This window comes from Rhynchophorus ferrugineus, unplaced genomic scaffold (assembly GCF_030347505.1).
Source record: "Rhynchophorus ferrugineus isolate W39M unplaced genomic scaffold, kcgeb_rfMv2 rfM3, whole genome shotgun sequence".
Taxonomy (NCBI): domain Eukaryota; kingdom Metazoa; phylum Arthropoda; class Insecta; order Coleoptera; family Curculionidae; genus Rhynchophorus; species Rhynchophorus ferrugineus.
The window spans coordinates 53,721,626-53,747,913 of record NW_027472582.1 but is presented as its reverse complement, the minus strand read 5'-3'; the positions used below and the strand labels follow the sequence as shown (position 1 = coordinate 53,747,913).

At 30.1% G+C, this 26,288-nt stretch overlaps 1 protein-coding gene across 4 annotated transcripts in view; it reads left to right on the top strand.

Annotated features, from left to right (window-relative positions):
• LOC143193470 (uncharacterized) overlaps nt 1–26,288 on the top strand; it is a 187,173-nt gene that overhangs the window by 87,263 nt on the left and 73,622 nt on the right. For 2 of the 4 annotated variants that reach the window (XM_076399692.1, XM_076399691.1), the window contains exon 2: nt 2,669–2,740. The gene's annotated coding sequence lies outside the window, so the exon portion shown is untranslated. Of the gene's footprint in view, nt 1–2,668; nt 2,741–5,867; nt 6,098–26,288 lie in introns of those variants that run through there. The other 2 variants (XM_076399690.1, XM_076399693.1) reach the window with 2 other exon arrangements.

The following is a 26,288-nucleotide window of genomic DNA, read 5'->3' as shown; positions in this document are numbered from 1 at the left end:
AATTATATTTGATAACATTTTATTATATATTTTATTATTTTTTAGCGTTACGTTCCTGAAATAAGAATAATAAATATTTCTATGAATATTATAAAGGAAATTTGTGGTTATGTGTGTAATAAGACTCACATTAAAATTCGGGGCAGAAAAGTTTTAATTAAATATGTTAAATATTCCCTGAAGAAGCATTTGAAGAAATTATTAATATATTTTTAAATTGAACGCGGTAATCGGGATACATGTAACACATTCATAACACACAAAGTAATAATCAATTCAAAAATGAACTCTGGTAATGGGAGAAATATTATAATAAAATTATAGGAATTAAAAAACAGGAACAAACTAAAGATAAAAATCGCAAATATGACCAGTCAACCAGTGCTTAATTATGTAGGACTATCATGCCATAGTACTACCGAGGATACCCAACATGAAGAACCTATTTTTTTTTAATAAAGAATGCACAGCCATTCGCCAACTAACCATGATATTTATTATTTTTATATAAAAAAGAATTTGGCCTTTTAGTTTTTTATAATCTCAAATCAAAGAGAGATATTATATCCTTTTTTCAGTTAAACAATTGCCTTATAAAATATTTACAGATATTTTATAATAATACCAAGTATAAAGCCTTTTTTCGTTTCTTTTTGTTTCTAAGAAAGAACGCGCAGCAGATGATGCACTAACCATTTGGCATACTGTAATTGGAATTAAAAGAATTCATTAATTTCATTATATCATCGAATAATAAATCATTATGTTTAATCATTTAAATATAATCATTATATTTCTCCTTATCCACATTTTCAGCTACTGAAATATTACCTTACAGATATATAGTTTACTATGAAACAAGACTATGAACTATATCTAATAAATTCAGGATTTGCATAAGGCAGTGTATTGGTGGGTCTACTATTTTGTACTAACCATTCTAGAATCTGTATGCTGCTGATTTACGAACCAATAAAATCACTATTGTACTAATATATGCATTCCACATGGCTTAACTCTTGATTATTACCAATGAATGAAACAAAATTCAGCCATGTAACTTTTAGCTTGCGTAGAAGAATATTGCTATCAGCGAATGTTATTTGCAGCCAGGCAGAAAACGCTAAATATCTTGGGTTGCATCTAGACCAACGTTTAACTACCAACCAACGGAAGAAGTACATATTTTCCTCACAAAAACAACTTAGAGCTAAAGTATACCAAATACTAAGGAATTTCATTATGAAGTTCCGAAAGTCTTTCAAATGATACAGGTGATATACCTCTAGAACTCATATTTAGTACAATTAAAAATGTTAGTGTTAAATACGTTGAAACAGTGTTTGTGTCAGTACATTACTACCATTCTATATTATTAATATTTATTTTATTTTATTTCTTAGAACTTCAAAAATCTGCCCGTGGGCAATACGTATTGTTATATGATTTCCGTTATATAATATAACCATCCTTATCTGATAACTTCAGTAAGTGATCTGTTGTACAAAGATATAATCTAAATCTTATTCTAGATACTATTCTAAATTGTTTTAAAGTCTATCCTAACTTATTCTAAAGACTACTCTAACTTATTATAGAGATTATTATAGCTCACTCTATGTGTCTGTTAATCAGTTCGTATGGTAGTTTACGTTTGGGCCTACGCTGTTTGGCGAGTGCATTGGGATGTCTTTGCACTAACACTGCGAATCACACTCATTACGGGTTCTAATATGATATCGCGCTGAATCAGTTTGTTGGGCGTAACATGGGACATCGACGATGACTCGCAACACTTTATTTTGGAACCTCTGAAGGATATCTATGTTAGATATGCTAATAGTACCACACAGTTCAATACCATAGGTCCAAATGGGCCTAAGTGTTAACTTATATAACAAAATCACGTTATCTAAGGATAATTTAGATTTACGCCCAGCCACTGTTTGTGGCTGCACATTTGATTTAGTTTAAACCCAAGCTGTTTGTGTTTTGTCACGTATGTTTTTCCATGTACTACTGTTTACCCCTTTTGTAATATTATCAAAGCAGTGGAGGACCGTTCCGTCATGTCAACCACTGAACTCCCAAGTTGACGGCTAAGACATTTGTAATTATTTAATCGACTCTATAAACACTGACTTTTTTCACTGAGTAACGTGATCACATGGACGGAAGTGATATTGCAAAAATTATAAATTGTCATTCGGAGTTTTATTCATAATTAAACACTTGTAGTTCTTATTTGAACTAGGGATGCAGAAAAAATATCGATATGTCAATATATCGATATTTTCTGAAAAAATATAGATATTTTCGGCCGACATTTTTTTGACTTAATTAGTACTTAATTCTAAATATTTATCTAAAATGTTGCTATTTTTTAAAAAATTTAGAAATAATATATACTTTAGGCTAGTATTTCGCTATTTTTATTTTCTCTTAAAATTATCGATATATTTTTTTGTAAAATATCGAAATGAAATTATAAAGAAATAAAATGAAAATGATATATCGATATATCGAAATATCGATATTTTTTCGGTGGCCAACACCCCTAATATAAACCCACCAATATCGAGATATGTATACATATACAAACAACAGTACTATTTAATATGAATTAAATCAATGTTTCAAGATCTTTATCAGCTAATTTTTGTTTCAGGATAATGGAATAAAACAGCCGTTTATTTCAGTGTCATTTCTGTCAATTATTTCATTCTTTAGTACATCATAGGTAAGTATTTTATAAATAAATTTGAATGTTTATATTTAACCGCACTAATTATCAGCTATTTAGACTTAAATTCTAATTACCTCCAGAATTACAACTAACAATAAATAACTTGACATGAAAACGTGACGATCGAAGATATTCTCAGAATAATACGTCTAAATTTACTCATTCGAGACAAACCCATCAGTATTATTTAAGAAGTCCTTTCACTTTTAGGTGATATATAAAGTAATGAAAGAAAATATATTGATCCCTCGACGCTTCATTAAGTGAATCCATAGTCTGGTTCTATTTATGATTTGTTGTAACCAATCCAATTATCGTTTTTGTTTGTTTTGATAATCATGGTCAATCTATCTATCTATGTAGACGTTTGTTTGCTTATGTAATGAATTGTAAATTTACTCAAAGTATACTCTATCTGACGCTGCAACCTTCGTCATCTTTTAGGCAATTTACGAATTCCCTTGAATAAATTTGCTTGTTTAAATTTCTTCTTTATTTATCCTAATTTCGATAATTTCAAACCAATTGATCTGCTATGCAGATATAGTAGCTGTTTGAATTTTATTCTGATGATACTTTATATGTATATAGAAAATGGGAAATCACTTCCCATTCTTGTCTGAAATATTTTGTTAATAATTTGGACAAGTTGAATCATGCAGCTATTTTTCTTCTATAAAAACTAAAAATTGTTCTAGGAAGCGTTCTAGGAATTTTTGCATATCTTAAAAAATGTATTGTTACTTATTTTGAAATACTTACGGAATATTCAATACATAGAGTAGATGATAGATTCCCAAAAACTTTGGCTAATATAACAAAGCAAATTAATCTTCGGTTTATCTAATGAAAATTAATTGAAACAAATCAATGAATTCCCCAACATGCTCTTTTGAATAAATAAAATATTAAATTTATTAAAGCATTGAACATATTCATCTCAAACAAATTTTCTTCACGATATTAACATTTCTTCACTTGTGAATAATAATCGAAAATTTAAACTTTCTGAGTAATTACACAAATTCAGGACAATTTGTACACTCAGATTTTCAATCCGTGTATCAAGAATGGTTATAATTTTCGAGCTGACGATGTTGCATTACATATCATTTGGAGCTTGTTTTTGTGCTGTGAATCTGCTTCGGAAGTAATACTCACTCACAGAATACATCTTCCATAATCACATCTTAATTATTTTCTACAAAACTTGAGCGACACGGTCGACGAGCACGAGCTTCAAAAATCGAAAGACAAGACCAAGGATTTTGGACCGAAGGCATGATGAGCGAAAAACACTTAGTTCAGTCTCGGTTCATTTCTGATTTATACTTTTTAATTCAATAAATGGCCGTTTGTGGTCAAAGTTAGTGAAATAGTGATTTTATTGAATATCTGGAAAAGTAAAACCAATTTTAAAAACCGGACTGATGATTTGGATTCCAATGGTCCCTCAGTTTTTCTATAGACTGCTTTTAGTTACTAAGGTCCAAAACTGTGTATACTGTACTGATACTAATTAACCTATATAATTTTAAGCAAACCTCATACCCGAAACTTCATATGAAACACAACTGCCCCCTAAGTGCAATGGATTTTAAAAAAATTATCGAATACTTGTTAAGTTATCACTTATATTCTTTATCTTCTTATTCTTTGCATCATTTTTTCTCATCTGACAGTAATATTTAATTAAAAAATGAATGTTTAGTTCCATTATTTTGAAAATATGATAAGTCAGATTCACTTTAACTAAACTAATAGTTGGTATTAAGTCTTAGAATTAAATTTTAACATTTTACAAGAGGGAATGTAGATGTAGAGCACTTTCCTTTTCCCTCCAAAAACCTTTTGCTTGTACAAGAGAATTCCTTTTTATTAAGCTGTCCATTATTAACTGTTATTAATTATTTTTAAACGTGCATTTCATTTGGTTAAACTTATATTTTGACAAATATGTCAAATTTTGTACTTAATAAAGATTCCTTGTAACAAATTTTAATTTAAAATTTATTTTAATATGAAACAATATGCTGTCGAAATTTATTACATTTTTCAGGAAACTACAATAGTCTATATAGTTAACTTTTAACACTTTATAAAAGGGAATGTAGATGTAGAGCACTTTCCTTTTCCCTCCAAAGACCTTTTGCTTGTACAAGAGAATTCCTTTTTATTAAGCTGTCCACTATTAACTGTTATTAATTATTTTTAAACGTGCATTTTATTTAGTTAAACTTATATTTTGACAAATATGTCAAATTTTGTACTTAATAAAGCTTCCTTGTAGCAAATATTAATTTAAAATTTATTTTAATATGAAACAATATGCTGTCGAAATTTATTACATTTTTCAGGAAACTACAATAGTTTATGTAATTTTTTTTATTTAAGCGATAATTTTGATTCGTGTCAATTGCTTTAAAATTTACAAGAATTTAATATTTGAAACAAAGTTCTCTAATGAAAAACTGAAGAAATTGTTCAATAAAGACTCATGTCAAACGCTTCAAAAATTACTTCAATCGTTCAAAAAATGTATGGGGACGCTTTAGTGGGACCAACTCTGTCTAGCGTATTCTCCGGATGGCGCTGCCCCCGATTGCCACTGGTGTTTCACGGATTGTATAAAAAAACTGTTCTATCTAACGGCTCTTCGAAAACTATTTTAAAGCATTTTAAATAAATTTCTTACTCCAAAAACATTACGAACTAAGCCATTCATATTTTATTGATAACTATGTTAAGTCTCTTCAGCTGTTAGTTTTTTATCTTTAAACGCTTCAACAAGATATTGCTACTAATTCGCGTACATGACACATATTTAGCGACATTTGCATTTTATTATAATACGTCAAACTTCAGTAAAATTTCTAGTAATCTTTGGTACCATAAACAAATGAAAGTAGAATCCGCGAAATTGACGTTAATAGTTGAATCGTTTGACGTTCAACAATAAAAATGTCCGTCTATGACGATCGTTTGTGTAATTACACACCAATGATTTACCACCCGGAGGAAGAGAGCAGACAACCCAGCCGGCCGGTCTGGGTTGGATCTGGCCGGCAGACTCTCCACGCGTCAAGTTGGCCGGGTCGTCCCTGATGGCCGACGTCTCTTCACATTTTCTAATGGCAGTTTAGCGGTGACGCTCGAACCGATCGCGCTGTGCTGTGACGCGAACGACCGACCGCCAGTCACTTGTTATCGACACGGGTTGTCGCTAGATTTTCCCCAATACACATTTCGATACTTTTTTTTTGTTTTATTTGATGATCGGCCCGACCGATGAGTGTTTTTGTTTCTCTTGTCTGCTTGGGATTTACAAAGGATGACTTAAAATAATTAAAGGTAACACTAAATATAATACAAGTAAGATATTTATTTAATATATAATCATAAGTACTTCAATCATGCTACTTATATTAGAAGTAAATAAAAGTGTTCACATTCTTGACCTAATACTATACTTTCTAAAATAACACAACAAATGTAAAACAATTAGTTATATCAAGACTGAAAAAGTGAATATTTTCTTAATAGCTTTAAATTTGTAGTAAGAACAATATCAAACTAGAACAATATTTTAATTTGTATAATAAATCAAAAAGTCATTAGTTATATCAAGAGTGAAAAATGAATATGTTTTGAACAGATTTGCATTTTTTAGCAAGAACAGTATCAAAATAGAACAAAATCTTAAATTAACATTTGTTTTAAATACTAAATCCCTTGTTTGACGAACGTATAAAAATTTTTCACAATCATTTTGATCAAAGTGTTCATAACTGTCAAATATCGTCATAATGAAAAAGGAAATAATATTTATAACATTAAATGTCAAGGATATCAGAATCTTCTATATATTATTAGGCTTTACCAACACATGTGTTTTCTTTTACATAATTAATAGATACAGAAACAATAAAAGCGAAATAGCAAAACTTCATTGTTTGTGTATATTTAGCCAATCAATTCTAAATCTACTACACTCTCAACGATTAAAATAGAATCACATTATTTATATCCATTACCTATTGATTTTAAATCTACTTCGATGTTTGATCTTTAGTATAAAATTTTAATTATTCTTGTTATTTTTATTTACAATGTGATCCTTTATAAAAAAATCCTAAAATATGTACTCTAAATATCCGAGCTCCATGAAAGGCAGAAAAATATGTTAAAAATGACGGTGGAATGCGAACTCAAGACAAGCCCAAAAAGGCATTCGGAATCTAGATTTAAGTAAACTAAGATAGCTGGGGAAAAGAGACAGTGATTAACTGTAAGAACGATAATCAGAAAGACGGAAAAGTGACGATAAATGTTGAGCTATTTATTTAAACGTATTTAGTTCTATCTTAGAGAAAAAAGAAACGTTATAAATATCAGAGCTATATAAAATTATATTACATGCTTGTTTTTTTAATAATTGCATACCAGCTGTTCAGGTACACCCAACTCTTCCCCATTATACAGTGTTCAACCATTCAATAGACCAAAGAATTCAAAAGAGCTAAAGCCTATTGGTATAATTTATTGCACCGCCATTTCGTACATAGGGAAAAGTGATGTTCGTACCTTCGAGACTGGATTGCTCTTGCTGAAATTCAAAACTAGTCCTATTACGAGGGGTCAATAAAAGGTACTTTAATTACATTAAAATATTTCAGTTAATTTTAATGATATAAATAAATAATTGGTTGATTAAAAGTTTAATTTGAACTGAATGAAATAAAATCCTACTACATCACTCATATTCAACAAACAGCTCTCTCTCCAAAGTTTCTAGAAGTATAATTCAAATATACTTGTAATATAAATAGAAATATAGTCTACCATATTGTATTGTAATATAAATAAATATTTCACAATGTAGCAATAGAAATTTATAGACCATTAAAGAGATAAGCTATTAATTAGAGATAATTAAAACATCGCAAGGCAAAAAGCCAAGTGATCTAAGTCATCTAAATGTTTGCCATGAATTAATTGATCACAGTAGTGCTGTCAAACTTCAGTGTATATATTTCCTTCTTGAAATAATCAAATGTTTAAAATTAACTTTGATTATTCTATAACTTATAGGATATGCAAAAAAAGTAAAAAAGCAAATCTGACTGAAAGGGCGTTCTATACTGCTCTGGGGGTTAGACCTAGTCGATTACATTTAACGAGGTTTTCGACTTCTGGGGTTACATCACTTCCTACTGAAATTTGTGGGCTAATAAAACGCCGACGGGGTTGTTTTCTATCAGGCTTCTTTTCTTATTAATCTAAAAATAGAATCCGCAAACAGAAATTAGCTCTACTGTTCTTTAACTTTAACGAAAACATCAAATATAATTGATGGATTTGTCATTTTTCCTTTTAATCTTCAAAGAAAGAAATTCCATGAAAAGCATCTGGCTCAATATATCTGTCTAATTCCCTCTATTTGATATAATATAAATAAATTGATTTAAAACATTTCATTGAAAATGTAATACAAGTCATCAATCTTCTTTTGTTGTTATTTCAGATTTTTTGATTCACAAGTATTCTATTGGTATATATTTGACGTTCATGACATTAAAAAAATGTCAGCACATAAATAGATCAGATCACCAAAATATCAACATTAAATATGTTTAATCAAAGAACAACATTATTTTTAAAGAAAGAACAGACATTTGAGGACATTTACATTAATTTACTCCATAAACATCAAGCCTGACATATTGCATATATCAATATGAATAGACCCATATTCTTTCTACATGCGAATGTTCAAATAATGTGTCAAATTGTCATGTTATTTCAACTATTACTTTAGAAGTGACAACAGTTTTAACGAAATACATTTTGTTATTTTCATAATACTTTGATTGTATCATGCTATGATGGAGAAAAATACCGCGGAAGCGAAAGATTTGCTCTCGACAAACATTATAACGATTTTACATCAGGGAAGTCACTTACTGTTTAGGCGTTAACCACTTTCGGCCATCAAAAATCAGTAGTAATTTGTAACAGTATTTGAATATAAAAGACCACATACAAAAGTACCTGAAAATAATGGTTAAATTAAATTAATTATACTTATTACCATGTATTATCCACCATATTATCCGGATCTGACATCCAGTGACAATCGGCCTTTTCAGGCAGATTTCCGAATGGGGTAATTCTTAAAATTAGTAGATATGTAAAAAAATTGTTTTGAATCTAAAATAATTGTTATTTAGACATATAATAGAGAGAAAAACCTAATACCTACAGATCATGTAACAATTCACCAGGTGCATAGAATAATAAATGTAATTGAAGAAGCCGATCAAGATACAGGCTATGTTCAGCCATAGTCTTAGATGTAGATTTTTCATAAGCTACAGAAAATTTTACCGAAGAAATGCAGCAAAATATTAAAATGTTACATTACAGACAGAATGTTTAGAATCAAATAAGAAGAAGACTACTCTACAACAAAGGAAGCTAAAGTAGGTGTATTGAAGTGTGTAGAAAAGTGTATTGGGGCCAATTCTTTACCTACTATACACATTTGATATATCACAAATGGAAAATATCATGATGCGATTATTGCTGTCGAAGAGAATAGCGAAGAAGCCACACGGAAATTACAATTTTACTTATTTATTAAATTTGTACATTTTCAGTTCACGTATAATCATATAGTACATGCACCAATAATAATAAATAATACTATCATTCCATATAGCAACAACCATAAGTATTTCTGAATCAACATTGATGCAAAACTTCGCTGGAAACCCGTAAGAAAGAAAAGGAAACAACTGGAGTACAAATGCAGGAAAATGTATTGGTTAATTGGAACATATCACAATTATCAGTACATAATAAATTACTATTATACAAGCAAGTATTGGAACCTGTTTGGAGATGAGAAAATCAATTATGGAGATGTTCCGCGAAAAGTAATATAAATGCAATACAAATTTTCTAGAACACAGTCCTGAGAAGGATTGCAAGTGCACTCAGATACTACAAGATTGATTATTTACATTGAGACCTTCAGATACCGACTGTCACTCAGGAGTCGCAAGGAGACATGAGGAGAGACTCCAATCTCGTGTCAATATCGAAGTAATATAAAACCAGAACACAGACTCAAAAGATTCAAACCATTTGATCTTGTATAGTGTAGTGCAGTGGCTGCATATAATAGAAAAACAGCAATGTTGAAACATAAACATTATTAGAGAATAAAATAGAGCTGATTGGTCCTCCTAAATATATACCTAGTTTTAAGTTATTGTAAAGGTAAATTTTAGGTTAGTTAACAACGACTAGTAACAATGTAATAAATAAATTTCAAAAAAAGAAAAATCATCTTAGTCACGCCAGTAACCAGGCTGGGTAAGACCAGATGTCTTCTGGGTCTGTTAACTTTTGAGCTCTAAGTTAGTTTCTCGCCATTTGGTAGGCTTAACGCCGAGTACTCATGTTAAGCAGTAGACCTAGTTCAGGTAAATCCTAGTTGCTAAAAAGGAGACTAAATTATCAAAAAATAAGATTCAATTTTGTAATACCCTTACGACTGCATATTTTTCTCCTGTGAATCATCCGAGTATTTTAACGTTTCTTTTTTATTATGTAGACATTTAAACGTTTAAAATTAAATTTATTCGCAAAATACAGTATTTATATTACACGATATTTATTTACATCTTTGCTTGTCTAAATTTCTCATTAAAGCGATATTTATAGATATAAATACCGTTTTTTTTTCGGCTCCGTATTTATTTTCAAAAGAATTTAAATGAAGTGCTAATGTCACACGCACTGATGTTCCGAATGTGTGTCGTTTTCCTTTTCTTTTTCGGTGTCTCAGCTGTTGTCAGTCGTGGTAATCGGCCACGTTTTAGATTGCCACCATCTTAATTTAGTAGATATATAAATATACACCATGTTTACATAACAACTAGCATAAAAAATCTTAATCGTAATTATACACGTTTTACAAGTTAAATCAACAAAATAATACATGAATGCGTTTATTTGAGTAAATTATGCTCATCAGTAGTTGAATATCATGAATAACTGTCGTAGAATGAAATATTTTTGTTTTTTTTTAACTGAACTATTCAAGGTGAAGGTTTCCGAATTTATTTTCAGTTAGTAATGTGGTCATGTTTTTTTTTGTATTCTGGGGTCGTACCGTCGCTTTTGTTAAATAAATAGATTTTTGTCAATGCCCGTTTGACTTTCACCCAAATCTATGCGTTGGATTTCGGCATCTCAAGGTTTTTCTTCTAATTTTCTGAAAATCAATATTTCGATCAATAAGGATTTCGGAATTTTAACTAAGGATTATTTATATTTTTAAGTTAATATTAGTCACTAACTTAACATTGTGAATACCTGTCATTTTTATAATACAAAATATTTATCTAATACATAAAGATAAATGCTAATTAGTTGAAACAAAACAAATAAAATCATAATAGTTTAAATATATAAATATAGGACGGACAAATTATACAATATTTACAAAGTATCTTTAATCAAGCTACGTGCCAACAATTCTTCACACAACAGATAACCTAACAGGCAATTAGTCTAACAGTATATTTAATATAGTTTGTCCTATAGCAAGTAGTTGAATGACATAGTAAGATACACTTAAAGCGTTGCAGAGGGAACTAATATATATTATTACTAGTGATCGTTCTGTGGCCGAAATGACAATATATTAAATTGATTATGTTTGTCTCATAATAGAATAAACGGACTAATTTAAAAATAAACATAACATTAATTAAAATAATAACTGTCTGTAGACCGAAATATATTAAAATATCTGCAAACTATCTCCATAGCTAACACTTACTAACATTTTTTAAATTACGATTAATTACCAATGCTTATCGCTACCAACGAAGAGCGACACGATGACTCGAAATCAAATGGATACACGAAGTGATCCAAAATTTCGCATTAAAACGTGAAATAAGGCTACTAAATCACAACGTGGAAGCAATACAGCTACTGGACAACACGCAGGAAATCAGAAGATTGAAGCGAACCAAACCACACGAACTTGTTGAAGTGTATAAGTGTGTTCTTAACTTTAGCTGATGTAGATTAGTTTTATTTTGGTTTGGGAAATACATATTGTTGTATTAATCCCGTACTTCTCTTGCTTGTGTATTCATGTAAGTACGACTGGACAATAGTAATAAATTAATTTTTAAATTAAGATTGTACTGAACATACCTAATATAAGATGTAATTAATAAAAACATTAATTAAATCTATTTTTCCATTAACTTTCAATAATTTACAAAGTATTAATAAGTGTTAATAATGTCTATTAAAACAGAGAATATATGAATAAAAACAATTTTGAAATTGATATTTGACTTTATCGTATACTAAACCAATAACGAACACAATTAGGTAATTTATTTTTTACAATATCGAAAAGAATCTCTTTACAATTATGAAATTAACTATTGATTTTTCAAAACTTAGCTCTATAAAGTAAATAATTAAAATAATTGATACAAGGCTCAAAGAATAAAATGTCACATAGTTACATATCTTATTGCATTAATAATTAAACACCTTAATATTTATCAATCCCTGAAAATGTTTACCAATCAACTACATAATTTTTTCTATTTGTCCTCTGCGTTCCATCTATTGTTAAACTCTTAATATTCTAAGGGGCATTCATTTTAACTCTTGATGTACAAATTAACGTATTTATTACCTATATACAATACTCAGTTAATGCTTTGTTTACAATACAAAGAAATACATTTACTCTTAAAACTTGAAATTAATCAGATGTTAATACCACTAAAATTTATAGAACAGTCCTTAAACAAGAACAATTTTTTTCTTTTTCTTCATCAGACATCAAATTAAATCAAAAGCTGATTTAGAAACTCTAAATATCTTGTAAGAAAAGAAAATTGACGATTCTTGTTATTCTCGAATTTTATTAATCTATGTTGGGATGAAATTTTTACATATGTCGAGTTTTTTTTTCACAACTATATAACCTTCCGATAACGCGCACATCTTAATATTAAGATGTTTTCTCTACAAAAAAAATGTGAATTATAACTTTACGTGACCATACTATTCTTAATAGTTTTTTATCTAGACTTAACTCCATAAATCTTTAATAATTCAATTCAAGGGAAGCAAAATTTTTGTATTTATATTTTATTTAGTACAATTTTATTGTTAAATTGTATTAATTGTACTTTTGTTCTCAGGTAGTTAGTATTTATATATAGTTGTTATTTATAGTTCACCATCCTAGGGAATATATTTCTTATGTTCTAACAATAATTTGTCCTACAATTGTCTAATCAGATTATTGAGAGTATACTGAGTCTTCATTCTTTATTATAAACCCATGTTTTATACCAAATGACGTGTCATATATTATATTTATTTATGTCGAAAACATCTAGGAAAAGAACATTTTATGGGAATCACATGATAATTACAAAATGTTGCTAATTCTTGAAGCCATTAACATCTACAATTTTGTTACGTAACATATTTAAGCAAATAATAATATGTTGTTAAAGAATAAACTATTGAAAACAAATAAATTTACCTCTAGTTATTATCAATATCATATATTATCAATTATATATATTATATATACTATTTGTAACATACATATATAAAAGAAAAAAAATCAAATAACACAGATAATAAGGGAACTTTATCGTAAATAAAAACCAACAACTTGAAGGGAAATATCAAATTCTTGCGCATAATAAATTTCCATTATATTTTACTTTATAATAGTTTGGACTAAGATTAGTTCTGGGATACAGCCAAAAGCAATATTCGTCAGATTTCAATGAATGATTCATTATTTTATTGCATTGTTCTTTAAAAAGATCTGGAGATACCAATAATATTTGAAACGGAAATGCAACGTTTTTCGAAATAAAAAAGAAAAACTTCGCAACCATAGAATACCAATAAAGGACCAATTCTGAAATTGAATAATAAATATATTGACATATTTTAGCACTATAATGCATAATATATGAACGGGACTCGGTAAAGATTTTTTAATTAACATTTTTAAAGTAAATCTTGGGAAATTGACAATACTAACAATGATTAATATAGCTACAATTGTTTATGTTAAAATAGAAATGTCTGTAAAATATTTAATAATCGATCTGTCGTTTATTTTCAATAAACTCCTGATAATAAATTCTCGAGAATCAGATAATATTTTACCTTCCTTCAAGAGTAAAGCAAACTTGCGTCAATCATTCGTAAGCCATTGTCAACAAGCGGATTAAGTATACTTGAAATAAATAGTTATAGGAACATAAAATAATATGACATACATGTGTTTTTTTTTAATATTTACGAAAGAAATATATTTTATTTCACAATATGATAATAATATTTTTCACCATTTGATCCATACTTTCAATTACAAATACTACTTCTGCAAAAAAAATGTGCAGTCAATTATTCGAAATGTTTTGTTTATCATATGTTATATTAGAAATTCTTTTTTGTCCTGTTTGGATTTGGAAATTTGCCCTGTTGTGATTGCATCAATACACAAGCAAGTTTATGTAAGTTGAATTAAACTACTTAAAGTAAAGTTAAGAGTAACCCCATCATGATGCTTTAATTTAGTAGCCTTATTTGTGTAGTTACAAAAAAAAGTCAAAGTCAGAAATCAGGGGAAAGTCAGAAGAGATTCAAGAAACTAATTAAATTAGTAAAAACCTTTTAACTATATCTACGTGATCTTTATGTTAATAAGTTCCGATTTCTTACATTAACACTGGTAGTTAAGGGTAATTCATATGTTGTATTCACATTCTTCGGTATGATTGATCCCATGACTTTAATAATTTTCTGCAAGAATATCTCTCTTCTTCTTTGGTAGCTTTGAATATCTTTGGTAGCTGTTACCCTCTTTGCTTGATGAAAATCACTTTACAGAACATTTTGTTGTTGTGAAGTGTGTGAAGCGCTAGAAGTTAGAGGAAACAGTTCGAACTGTTTGAGTGGACCAATAGATGACTGGTTTCCAATTACTCTCAGTTTGTTAAAATTAATAAAAACTACATGTGATTGTACATTTTTTTTTATTACTCTTCGTGAGTCCACAATCTGCCCTATTGGCAATAAGTATTTCTTTTGTCTATATTATATATATATGGCATGTAGAAAACCACTTCATTAAGCAATCTTATGTATAAAATACTATCTTAATTAATTAGTCTTATTCTAAAGCTTATTCTAAAGTCTACATATGTCCAGTAATCAGATCAGGTAGTGTTAAACGTTTTAGTCTACGCACTTCACTATCACGTCGCATATTTAGCTGATAAGCGAGTACATTGGGATGCACTGACACTCTTTCGAAGTACTTCACACAAACACGTTGAATTACACTCATTATAGGTTCTAGAGGAATATCGCGTTGTACCACTTTATTTGAAATATAGTACTCAAATGGGCTTGAGTATAGACTCATACAGCAATACTTTGTTATCTAATGATAACTTGGATTTGCGCCCGATGAGCCAATATATTTGATATAACTTTAGTCCCAGTTGTTTTCGTTTAGAGAGTATGTGCTTCTTCGAGGCTAGGCGTCGATCTAAGTGCATACCAAGATATTTAACATGCTCTGCTTGGGGGAGTTGACAATGATTGATATTCACTGGTGGACATGTTCTTCTACGCAGAGTAAAGGTTATATGCGTGGATTTTGTTTCATTGGCTTTAATGCGTCATGTCTTCAACCATAATTGTATTTGCTCCAGGTGGGTTTGTAGGTTTATTGATGCTGTGACTGGATCTTCATAGGATGCTAAGATTGCTGTATCGTCTGCATATGTGGCCACAGGAGTTATTTTTGTGGTGGGCAGATCAGCCGCATACAGAAGCTACAGTACTGGACCCACTACACTACCTTGCGGAACTCCTGAATATATGGGATTTAATTCGGTATGTTCATCGCCTTGATTTACAATAAAATATCTATCAGTGAGATACAATTTTAGTAACTGATAGTCCGGATGTGGGAAAAGTTTCTTTAGATTAACCTGCAAGCCCCTATGCCATACTTTGTCAAAAACCTGAGATATGTCTAGAAAAGCAGCCGAACAATATCTTTTGGCATTTAGGTTGATTGTACATATAAACCAACAATTCGAAAACCAGGTACTATAAGCAAAACAAATGAAACAACTAATATGCAACTCGGATTGTAGTCTTGCAAAAATTTAGAAAGTTAGCTGCAATCGATTTGTCTTATCGTCTTATATAACAATAACAGTAACAAATACAAAGCGATTCAAGCTGAAACAATTTTATGAATACCTTTCCCTGATAATGGCATTGACTAGATAAATAATCCGAACTTTATACTGGAATCAGATATTTATAAGGTAAACAAAACAATTCAAAGCGTCCCTACATTAATGACTACAATGAAAAATACACTCATATTTTATCATAATAGTCAGCCTGTAAACGCGTTATTCCTATCTTGACCGAAAAATCACACTTAGTCATGTATATTCATCGAACTCTATTTACACAAAATTATATATTAACAAAAAGCCAAATCATGATTCAGCGTAGCGCGACAATAAACAGCGATTAGTTTTCATTTTGCCTATAGCCCCAAAACATTATTACGAAGACGACCTACACTCATTCTATTGATATATCAGCAATTTAGTGCTAATCATCGCCAATTAATTTCAATTGCACCTAAATACCGTTTAATTTTCGGTCACTTTACCGGCCTGCTATTACCTAAAAACAAAAATGACCATGTTCCTGCTTTTTCAACTTTAAAAATAACGTTATTATAGCATAAAGGATGTCACATAGACATAATCAAATATAGATACCCACAAAAAATAAAAAGCTTTCACAATTAAGTATCAGAATGTATTTTTGTTCATTTTGAAAAGTCATTTATTGAGAAACATTGCTACAGATTATGTTAGAGACTGCTTGAAAACAAAGTTCTTTAATTTCGCCTTAAAATGTGAAATAAGGTTACTAAATCACAGCAACATAAGCAATATAAGCAATATTAGAAGCAATATAACCTACTGCAGAACTAACTAACTTACTATTATTTGAATATTAATTTGGGTACATACTGATGCATTTTCTTAAACAAATATTATACTATTTACATAATAAATCACTTCGGTAGTACAGTACAATCCTAGTAAAACAAACAAACAAAATACGACCAGTTTTGGTAAGCGGGTTAATGTTATGACCAACTGCCGAACAACTTTGTTATTACAAACTCATCTGGAGATGTGTCTAAAAATAACATAAAGAAAAAGCCGATTTTTTTCTCTTAATCGAATTAATTAAGACGGGATTTCCCCTGCGACATTTAAATTAAACTAAAAAGATTTCCCTCATACCAACATCGGCATTTTAATGAATAATTTTTCGGAAATTATCCGGTCTCGGAGAAGACAATGAATAGATTAATTTCCTCAGTGATTTGATTTATTTTGTGGATGTTATGTAACCGCTATTTGGCCGTTAACTGATGTAATAGTTTCTGCGTTGTTGTAGTTCTTCATAGAAATTTTGGTACGGCCAAATTTAAAAGGTTACAAACGATTTCACAATGTTGGGACCGAAGAAATGAGCTGAATATTTAATTATATGGGTTTTTTTCTGCGTCGGATTTGTAGCTGTGCTGGAAATTTTATGATAAATAGAAAAAGTGAATAATCGTGCATCCGAATTATTTTTGACCGCTTCTAAAAAAATTATAATTGCAATTACGTTATGTCAAATTTATTTGACGTTACGATAACCGGGCCAATCATCAACGAATAATGAGCATTAAATATTAAACGTGTAATTTCCATCATGACCTAGAATTGGATCTTCAGAGTCACTGACGTGTGACGTAATTGTTAACACACGACTAGGTTAAATATCAACTCTTTGTCTTTGGTTCCTTATGTTTATTTAAATATTGTTATTGTGTTTATCTCTATCGATTTATGTCTAATTATGTTTGATATATTTACAAATAATAAGTAATTAGTATTGGCTCTTATAATTCTATATGAGACCTTTTATAGCGACTAATTTCTAATATTTAACATTTTTATTTTAATATTGTTATTTAAGTCCATGTCTAAGGTCTCAAAACCAAACTCAACAGTCAGAGATATAAATACGAGACCAACTATCGGAGAATATTTGGCGAAAAATCGATATCAGCTTCGTAGTGTAGATATTTGAATATATTTTGATAGGAAAAATACTGGTCAAATTAATGATTACCTTGATACCGTGTCTCGATATATTTATCTCATAAAAATCATTTTTTATTGACTGATATTAATAATTAGAAGTTGGAATGGAATTTTGGATATGTAAATGATTTGCTTGAAATTTGTACCACCTATGTTCCATAAAAATCAGTTTTTATTGACTAATATTAATACTACATCGGTTTGAATAAATATAAATTAGAATTTGGAATGGAATTTTAGATATGTAAATGTTTTGCTTGAAATTTATCTCACCTATGCTCAAAATCGATGAAAAATCGAACCAATATTCCTCACTAAAGAATGAAACTTTCTTGCTAACTAACATTAAAACTAATTTTTCAATAATCCCTAGTAAACTAAAATCCTCATGGCCATTCTACACAGCATCCTGGCTTCAACCCAGCGGACGGGCTCGAGGAGGAACAGCTTTAATAATTTAACATAATAACATTTCGAGATTGAAAATGAAGAAATACAAGCTACGATAATTAGTATCGAAAAAAACGGGACTGAAATAAATATTGGCGCTATATATTGTCCACCAAGACATAAAATGACACAACAACAATATAAAGATATCTTTTCAAAATTAGGCCCAAGGTTTATTATTGGTGGAGATTTTAATGTTAAACATACAGCTTGGGGTTCACGAATAGTAACACCTGGAAAAGGAAATTAATTACTCAAAGCCATTAATTAACCTTACAAATTGTAATTATCATTCAGGCGCGAAGTCACTAACTGGCCCACAGACAGTAATAAAGTTCCAGACCTACTGGATTTCTACATTTCAAAAGGCATCTCATTAAATCAAATTAGTACAGAATGCTTGTGCGATCTAACATCTGATCACACTCCAGTATTGCTAACACTGGGCGCGACAATCCTAAGAAAAGCAAAAAAGCCTAATCTTACCAACAAATATACTGACTGGGACAAATTCAGATTAATACTGCAGGAACAAATCAGTTTAAAAGTAAGACTTAGAAGTATAGATGATCTTGAACAATAAATCAAAAATATAATTGAACAAATTCGGTCAGCTGCAAAAGATGCTACCCCAATAGCAAGAGAGAAATCAGAATATGAAGTAATTTAGCCTCTCGAAATTAGAGAAATGATAAAAGAAAGGCGAAAAGCTAGGAGAGTATGGCACAGAACCTGAAATGCTGCAGACAAAACTATTTCTAATAGAATTAGTAATCAGACGAATCAAAAGATCAAAGAATATAAGCAGAATTGCTTTCAAAAGTATGTAAGCTCAGAAGCAGACAAAGATTATTCGCTATGGAAAGCAACTCGAAGATTTAAAAGACCAATTATTCGAGTACCGCCAATTAAAAATGATCGAAATGAAAGGCTTCGACGCAACGATGAAAAAGCTGAATTATTCGCACAATACTTAGCTAACATATTTCAACCTAATGATATAGAATCTACCATGGATACGTCTGTTTATCAACCCGATGTAGATCTAAATCTAATTTCTCCACTGGAAGTTGCCACTGAAATTGATAACCTCAATCCTAAAAAGGCACCTGGTATAGATGACATTTCAGCTGAATTATTGAAAGAACTGCCACGAAAAGCATCATTATGTTGACATATATATTTAATGCCTATTTAAGGCTGAAGCATGTTCCGGAATGCTTTAAGGTAGGACAAATTATTATGCTCAAAAAACCTGACAAACCTGCAGAACAAATCGAATCTTACAGGCCTATATCGCTACTACCTGCAATATCAAAGCTATTTGAGAAACTAATATTCAAACATATTAAAAATTTTGTAATAATACCAGATTTCCAGTTTGGTTCTCGAAATCAGCATTCAACAATCGATCAAGTGCACAGAGTAACTGCGGCTATTGAGAAAGTGTTTGAGGGAAAGAAATACCGCCCTGCAATATTCCTGTATGTTTCACAAGCTGATAAAACTAATGAATAAAATAACAGATAAGCAAAGCGATCTATTATTACAGTATATTACAATTTCATTCTTTAGTTAGATATTATAGAATTAACTACTTAAAATCACCAATCACTAATTTGTAATCAATGAGTAACCAGCTCAACATGATATATGTTACCGCGTATGAACTTTTTAACAGGTTCGAAAATTCCCGTTCGACTTTGATGGCACCATAATTAGCATGTTCTCGCTAGAAAACAAAATATCAGACATCAAAGCCGGCGACAAAGAAACAAGCGCTCATTTGTTTGTGTTGTCTTTTGTTTTCGCCAGTGGTTTTTGACGAGTTTTATTTCGATGCGATGGTTTCTTTCTTTTGTTTATATGCAGCATGGTGTTAATGTTATCTAAAATAAGCGTTGGTTGCGATTTAAATATAGAGATGTTTTCCTTTGTTTATGTATGTTGTTTGTAGATTTCCGTTATTTTTATGCAATTATTATAACGTTGTTTCATACTATGTTGAAATTACAGACAGAATAAAAGTATTTTGCTATATACAAAATTACGTAATTTTTTTTGACACAAAATTTGGAAAATACAATAAAATTCTGTTTAATAATGGAAACAATGATTTTACACAATACAATGTAGGGAGATATCAATAAACTTTAAATAATAAAAACTTTAGAGCAACAGGGCAATGTATGAAGAAATAGTAATAGGGTTATTTTAGAATACAATAAAGCAACACAATAAAATAACTCAACCCAAATAAATATATAATGATTTTTAAAATACTTGCAATGGATTACCTTAACCGAAGAAAAATTTACACTAATGCAATTTTATTTACGTTTTTAACTTGAACCAGAGCAAAAAAGTTCTCTAATTAACATAGATGTTATTAGTAGTGAAATTATAAACTCTCTTGTCTATCGAATCATTAATTTGGAGCTATTTTAGTTAAATATAAGGTATAATGGCTTGCCTATCGAGGATCATTCAGATTGTTAATCTCCTCTAGACTGCTGCTCATCTCAAATTGACAAAGTATCAAGCGACATTAAAGAAGAAAGAAGCACTGAACAATATCGACGAATGTCAATATTAAATAATGTATAATTAAATATTATGCAAGAAAAATTAGAATAGGAAAACTGTTGACTGTTGACTGGAAACTATTGTTGTTGGTGTTGAAAACTTGGAACCAAATAAAATATATTCCTTGATGGGATGTCCAGCCAATTATTAATATATTTTGTCTAAAATAGAGTTATGAATGATCCCATATATTTATATTGAGTATCAATTTGCTGTCGAAGAGAATAGTGAAGAAGCCACATGAAACAACAGGCAAGTGACAATATAAATAAAAAGACCAAACCTGGAAAATAAAAATTAACGAAAGTAAATCACAAAATAAAATAACACAACATAAAGAACCAATAACAATAAATACGAGAGGCAAGTAAAAAATAAGGTTCCCGACGCTGTACACTCGCCGCGTGAGATGCTCGGGGAAATCTGGCAAAACTTCTAACACTATTATTCTATATAGTAAAACACATAGTAGAAAATGTATTGATTAATTGGAAGAAAATCGTAATTATCAGTACATAATAAATAGCTATTACAGGACATACTACAAGACTGATTACTTACATCCAGACTTTAAAAAGCCCACTGTCACTCAGGAAATCAAGATAATTAGAACATCACAACAGATTTCATTCTCATATCAATGTCGAAGTAATACAATTCTTGGATAACACCCGAACAGGACACATACTTAAATTAATCAAACTATTTGATCTTGTGTAGAGTAGTGTACTGACGTGCATTTAATAGAAAAATAGTAGTATTAATACATGTTATTACACAAAAGTCTAAGATAAAGCCAATATTAAGACAAATTCTAAGTTAGTGGGTACGACTACTAAACATGTAATAAATAAATTAAAAATCTATATACATTTTTGCTTCTAAGATATTTTCAATTTTTGCAATGAATATATAGCAATATTTAACCTGCATTGTTCATAAATGAGAATATTTTATGGATTATGGTCTTCGATGTAGAAAAAATTATATTTATTTACGAACATGTTTATTTTAATAAAATTTATTGCTAATAATATATTTTTGTTCGATATTACCAAAATTTCAGCAATTTAATAAAAAACAATCTTTATAAGATTTGTGAAAAGAAAATGTAAATTGGGTTCTTAACTTATTTCCGTTTTCTTTTGAGTTTTCATCATACTTTAATATGTTTTCCCTATATAAACAAGGAGAAAAATTTATTTGTTTTGAGTGTGATATTTTATCAATATTTTGCCATATTTGGCCAACACTGTATGTAAAATATTATTTATAATGTGATACAAAGAATAAATTGCGTAGGCAACGACTTTCATCGTATTCAAGGCATATTTTGGCGATATCTCAAAAAGGAATGAGAATAATTCTTTGATATATTGCTCGAAAGCATGCTAAAGTGTATATGTCAAATATAAGTACTTATTATAGAAAATTCTCAAACTTTTTAAAATTATTTACTTAATAAAATAAATCTGCTACTAATGATTAAGTTTTCTTTGCTTTAATATATTAACAAAACCTACAACTAAGATATTTTCCGCTGAATCACTTAGTGGTCAGACATTAGTGATTTTTTTTTTATTTGAGACACATGCATATATTAATTATGATACTATACACATTTAGTTAGAAGTCTGGAAGCTTCCGTGTTGAGATGGTTAAAGAATATTTTTTAATAGAAAATCGAAAAGAAAAATTTCTGATAGTGTTCGTGACTATCTCATTTTCTAGGTGCATTCACAATACACTTCCACTGGCAAGTATATTATTTGTACCAATAGCTTTTGTTTTTGTTTGTTTTGTCATGCTTTTAAATTACTATATTCTTGTATTTTTATGTCTTTATACTTCTTTATTTCATATTATTTTATTTGTATAATTTTATATTTCTTTTTTTTTTCATTTTTACACTTTTGTACATTAATGATCTTATATTTTTAATATCTTTACAATTTTATTATTTATATTCTTGTCTTTCTATATTTTTATATTTCTCTATTTTATATTTTATGTAATATTATATATGTAGTTATACAACTTTATATTTAATTTTTAAGTTAATATCTACTTTGCAATACTTCATCTTTTGTATTTTATATAAAATAAGGAACACATGGGCTGAAGAGTCCCGGGCGAAAAACAAAGAAAACGCGTTTATTTTTCAAATTGGTTTTATTCATCAACGTAAACTCCATCAAGAGCCACACAATAATTCTGTAGCCAATTGTAGGAATGTTCGTCGGGTCGGTCAATCGGTCGAAATGTGTGGCTGCCGCTGCGATTATTTGTCGGAACACTCACTACTATTTTTGGAAGGAATTTGCACGGGAACTAAAAACACTGGTTGAATCAAAGTTGTTTATATTAACTTACGATTGATACATGTGGTCGATGGGAGAATTGACAGGATATTAGGTTAAGGTGAAGGAAGTACGGTAGCGCTGTGGAAGTGGTACTGTTACAGGGGGACGGTAATAAGAAAAGAGAGCGAGACGTCGTCCTGATGGTCTTTTATACTCTGGAACTGCATGGTACCAATCCACCGGCGTTGCCAACCTTTGTAGTTGTTGATGGTGAATTGGTGGTGGCCTAAAGGGTCGTGGCGGTCGCCACAATTCCAACGCCGCTCTAATACTTCATTACCAGTTTTGTTGAACGATTTCTCTTCAGTTGCTTCTGTCATCAGTTGCTGTCCACACAAATGACGATCGTTGAAGGTCCACTACAGGTTCTACATCATCGGTGTCTCTGCGACCACGTTTGAAGTCAGCAACCCAACGTTTTATTGTTGTTTCTGATGGAGTGGAGTCCTTATAATACTTTTGAAGCCATTACTTCGCTTGAACGGTATTTTCCCATCAAGAAGCAGTGTAAAATTAAAACACGAAATTGTTTTTGATCCATTGCTTTGAACATTGCAAAAGTAGTGTCACTCTTAGCGTAATCACTCACTTACAAATAGAATATCATGAAATTTGAACAGCTTTCTTTTGAAGGTTAGTTCCAGCTGAAAAAGCGGTCAATTTAATGAAACTAACGTCATATATTTGGTATGACTTTTAACCTATGTGTTATATTAGTTCAGCTATAGAAATATTGTGCATTTTGTAAAACTGAGAATAGACCCCAAATAACCCATGAATAAATACATAATAAAACATAAATTATCTCATAAAAACATTTGAATTTAAAACACCTCATTGGCTTTATAACTGAAGAAGAATTTTTAATCCTCGAAATATCACGCCCGAAAATTTAAATTGTAATCGTTTGATGCCGCCATATACCACTTAACCTTTAACGATACCCACACGCATAATCAAGCGGAAAATTCTCCAGATCGCATTAATTAAATTGGACGCCGTCGTTCGGTTTCATTTCGATACAGTCACTGTAAAATCGGTCTCGGTCGGGCCGCAGGATAAAAGTAAAACCCTATTAGGAATTTACCAATCGATTGATAGCAGCTGGATAAAGCCGCACGCCCACGAAAACCGAACCGACAGTAAACTATATTATCCCCGAAGAAATTCAACCCGGAGAATCCGGAAAGACATTTTATTTTTCATTGATGTTTTCGTATAGATGGAATTCGGGATTAGTTTTCATGCAAGAGCAAGGATTAAGAGAAATACTGCGACGTGCTGCAGTAAGATATATATACTGCAGATGTTTCGATTAGTTTGTTTGACGCAGTGGAAACGGCGAACTAAAGTTCGGAATATAATGCTCCCTACAGTGATATATCAAAAGAGCGCAACTATCGTAATGCATTATATTAAAATGGTAAAACGATAATAAATTAACTTAATAATTTATGGAAATTAAATAGGTAAACCTATTATTTCCTTTATTTTAATCACTACTGGAGTACATATATATATATATATATATATATATATATATATATATATATATATATATATATATATATATATATATATATATATATATATATTATATTATATATTGATCAAAATATTTCCATCATTTTCTACAATTCTTGCCGAGTAATGACGACTCAAATATCAATCGAGTTTGGCACTTCTTCAGCATTTCAAAACCTTGCACTAACCAAGTCATTGTGCATCCATCTGAAAAGCAGTAACCAAAATGCGCAACGTCTGGTCAATATGCTGGATGCAACATATTAGAAAGTTAAAATTTCCATTCGAGCTGCAACATTGTATCCTTCACAACTTCAGCAACGTGTGGCGGATTATTGTGATGCAATAGAATTGATTTTGTTCCTGCTATAATACTTTTGCTGGTATTTGAAACAATACGTCATTCAAGCTATTCAATAAGCGTCGGTAGACATTTTAAGCAACAGTTTCATCCAGTTTTAGCAACTCGTAATTCATTACGCCTTGGAGATCCCACCATAAATTGATTTTATTTAATACGCCTTGCGGTTTATTGTCAACTTTTTTGGACCTTCAAGTCATCTCTTTCTTTACCGTTACCATCAAAATCAACACTTTTAGACTGGTCAAAGCAAAACTGATAATTGGGATGATGTAGTATCACCATAAGTTTCTAGAAGTGCTTTTTGGGCTCCGGTAGCAAATTTCTTCAAATCAAACAACAAGTAATTAATTTCTAAATTTAATTTTGAACGTTTCATAAGGGAAAACTTTTATTTGATGTAGAAAAAATCACAGAATTGAACAGTTAAGTTAGGTTGTGTAACATTGATACTTCGCATTTTCACAAAGGATTACTTTCAGGAGATGAAACATATTTGGCATAATAAATAACCCCTTTACATTTTATATTAAGTCTATTGCTGATTAGAAAAATTAATACAACTATAAATTCACTAAGAAATCTAAAAAGCAAGGAAATTGAATATTCTCATAAATTATTTATATAGACTAGTGTTCATATTTTGTTCTGATAAATATTATTCTGTCCTTTTATAATCAAACATCAGTTGATCAAAACGTTACAATTACAATAAGCACAGTTCTATTATGTATTAAAAGAATGGTTTCCACATTTACAATATAGTGCTGAACATAATTAATTAAACAATTATTAAACATCGTAAAACTATTTGAGAATCACTGTATGAATGGAAAAGAAAGGATTTCTTAATTGAATCGTTATTGATATAGTACGAGAATTTTCTAACAAAAACAAATAATAAAGCCAGGTGAAGCGCATTTATCACAGCTAAAACGAAATATTTATTGCGCCAAGATGCTATA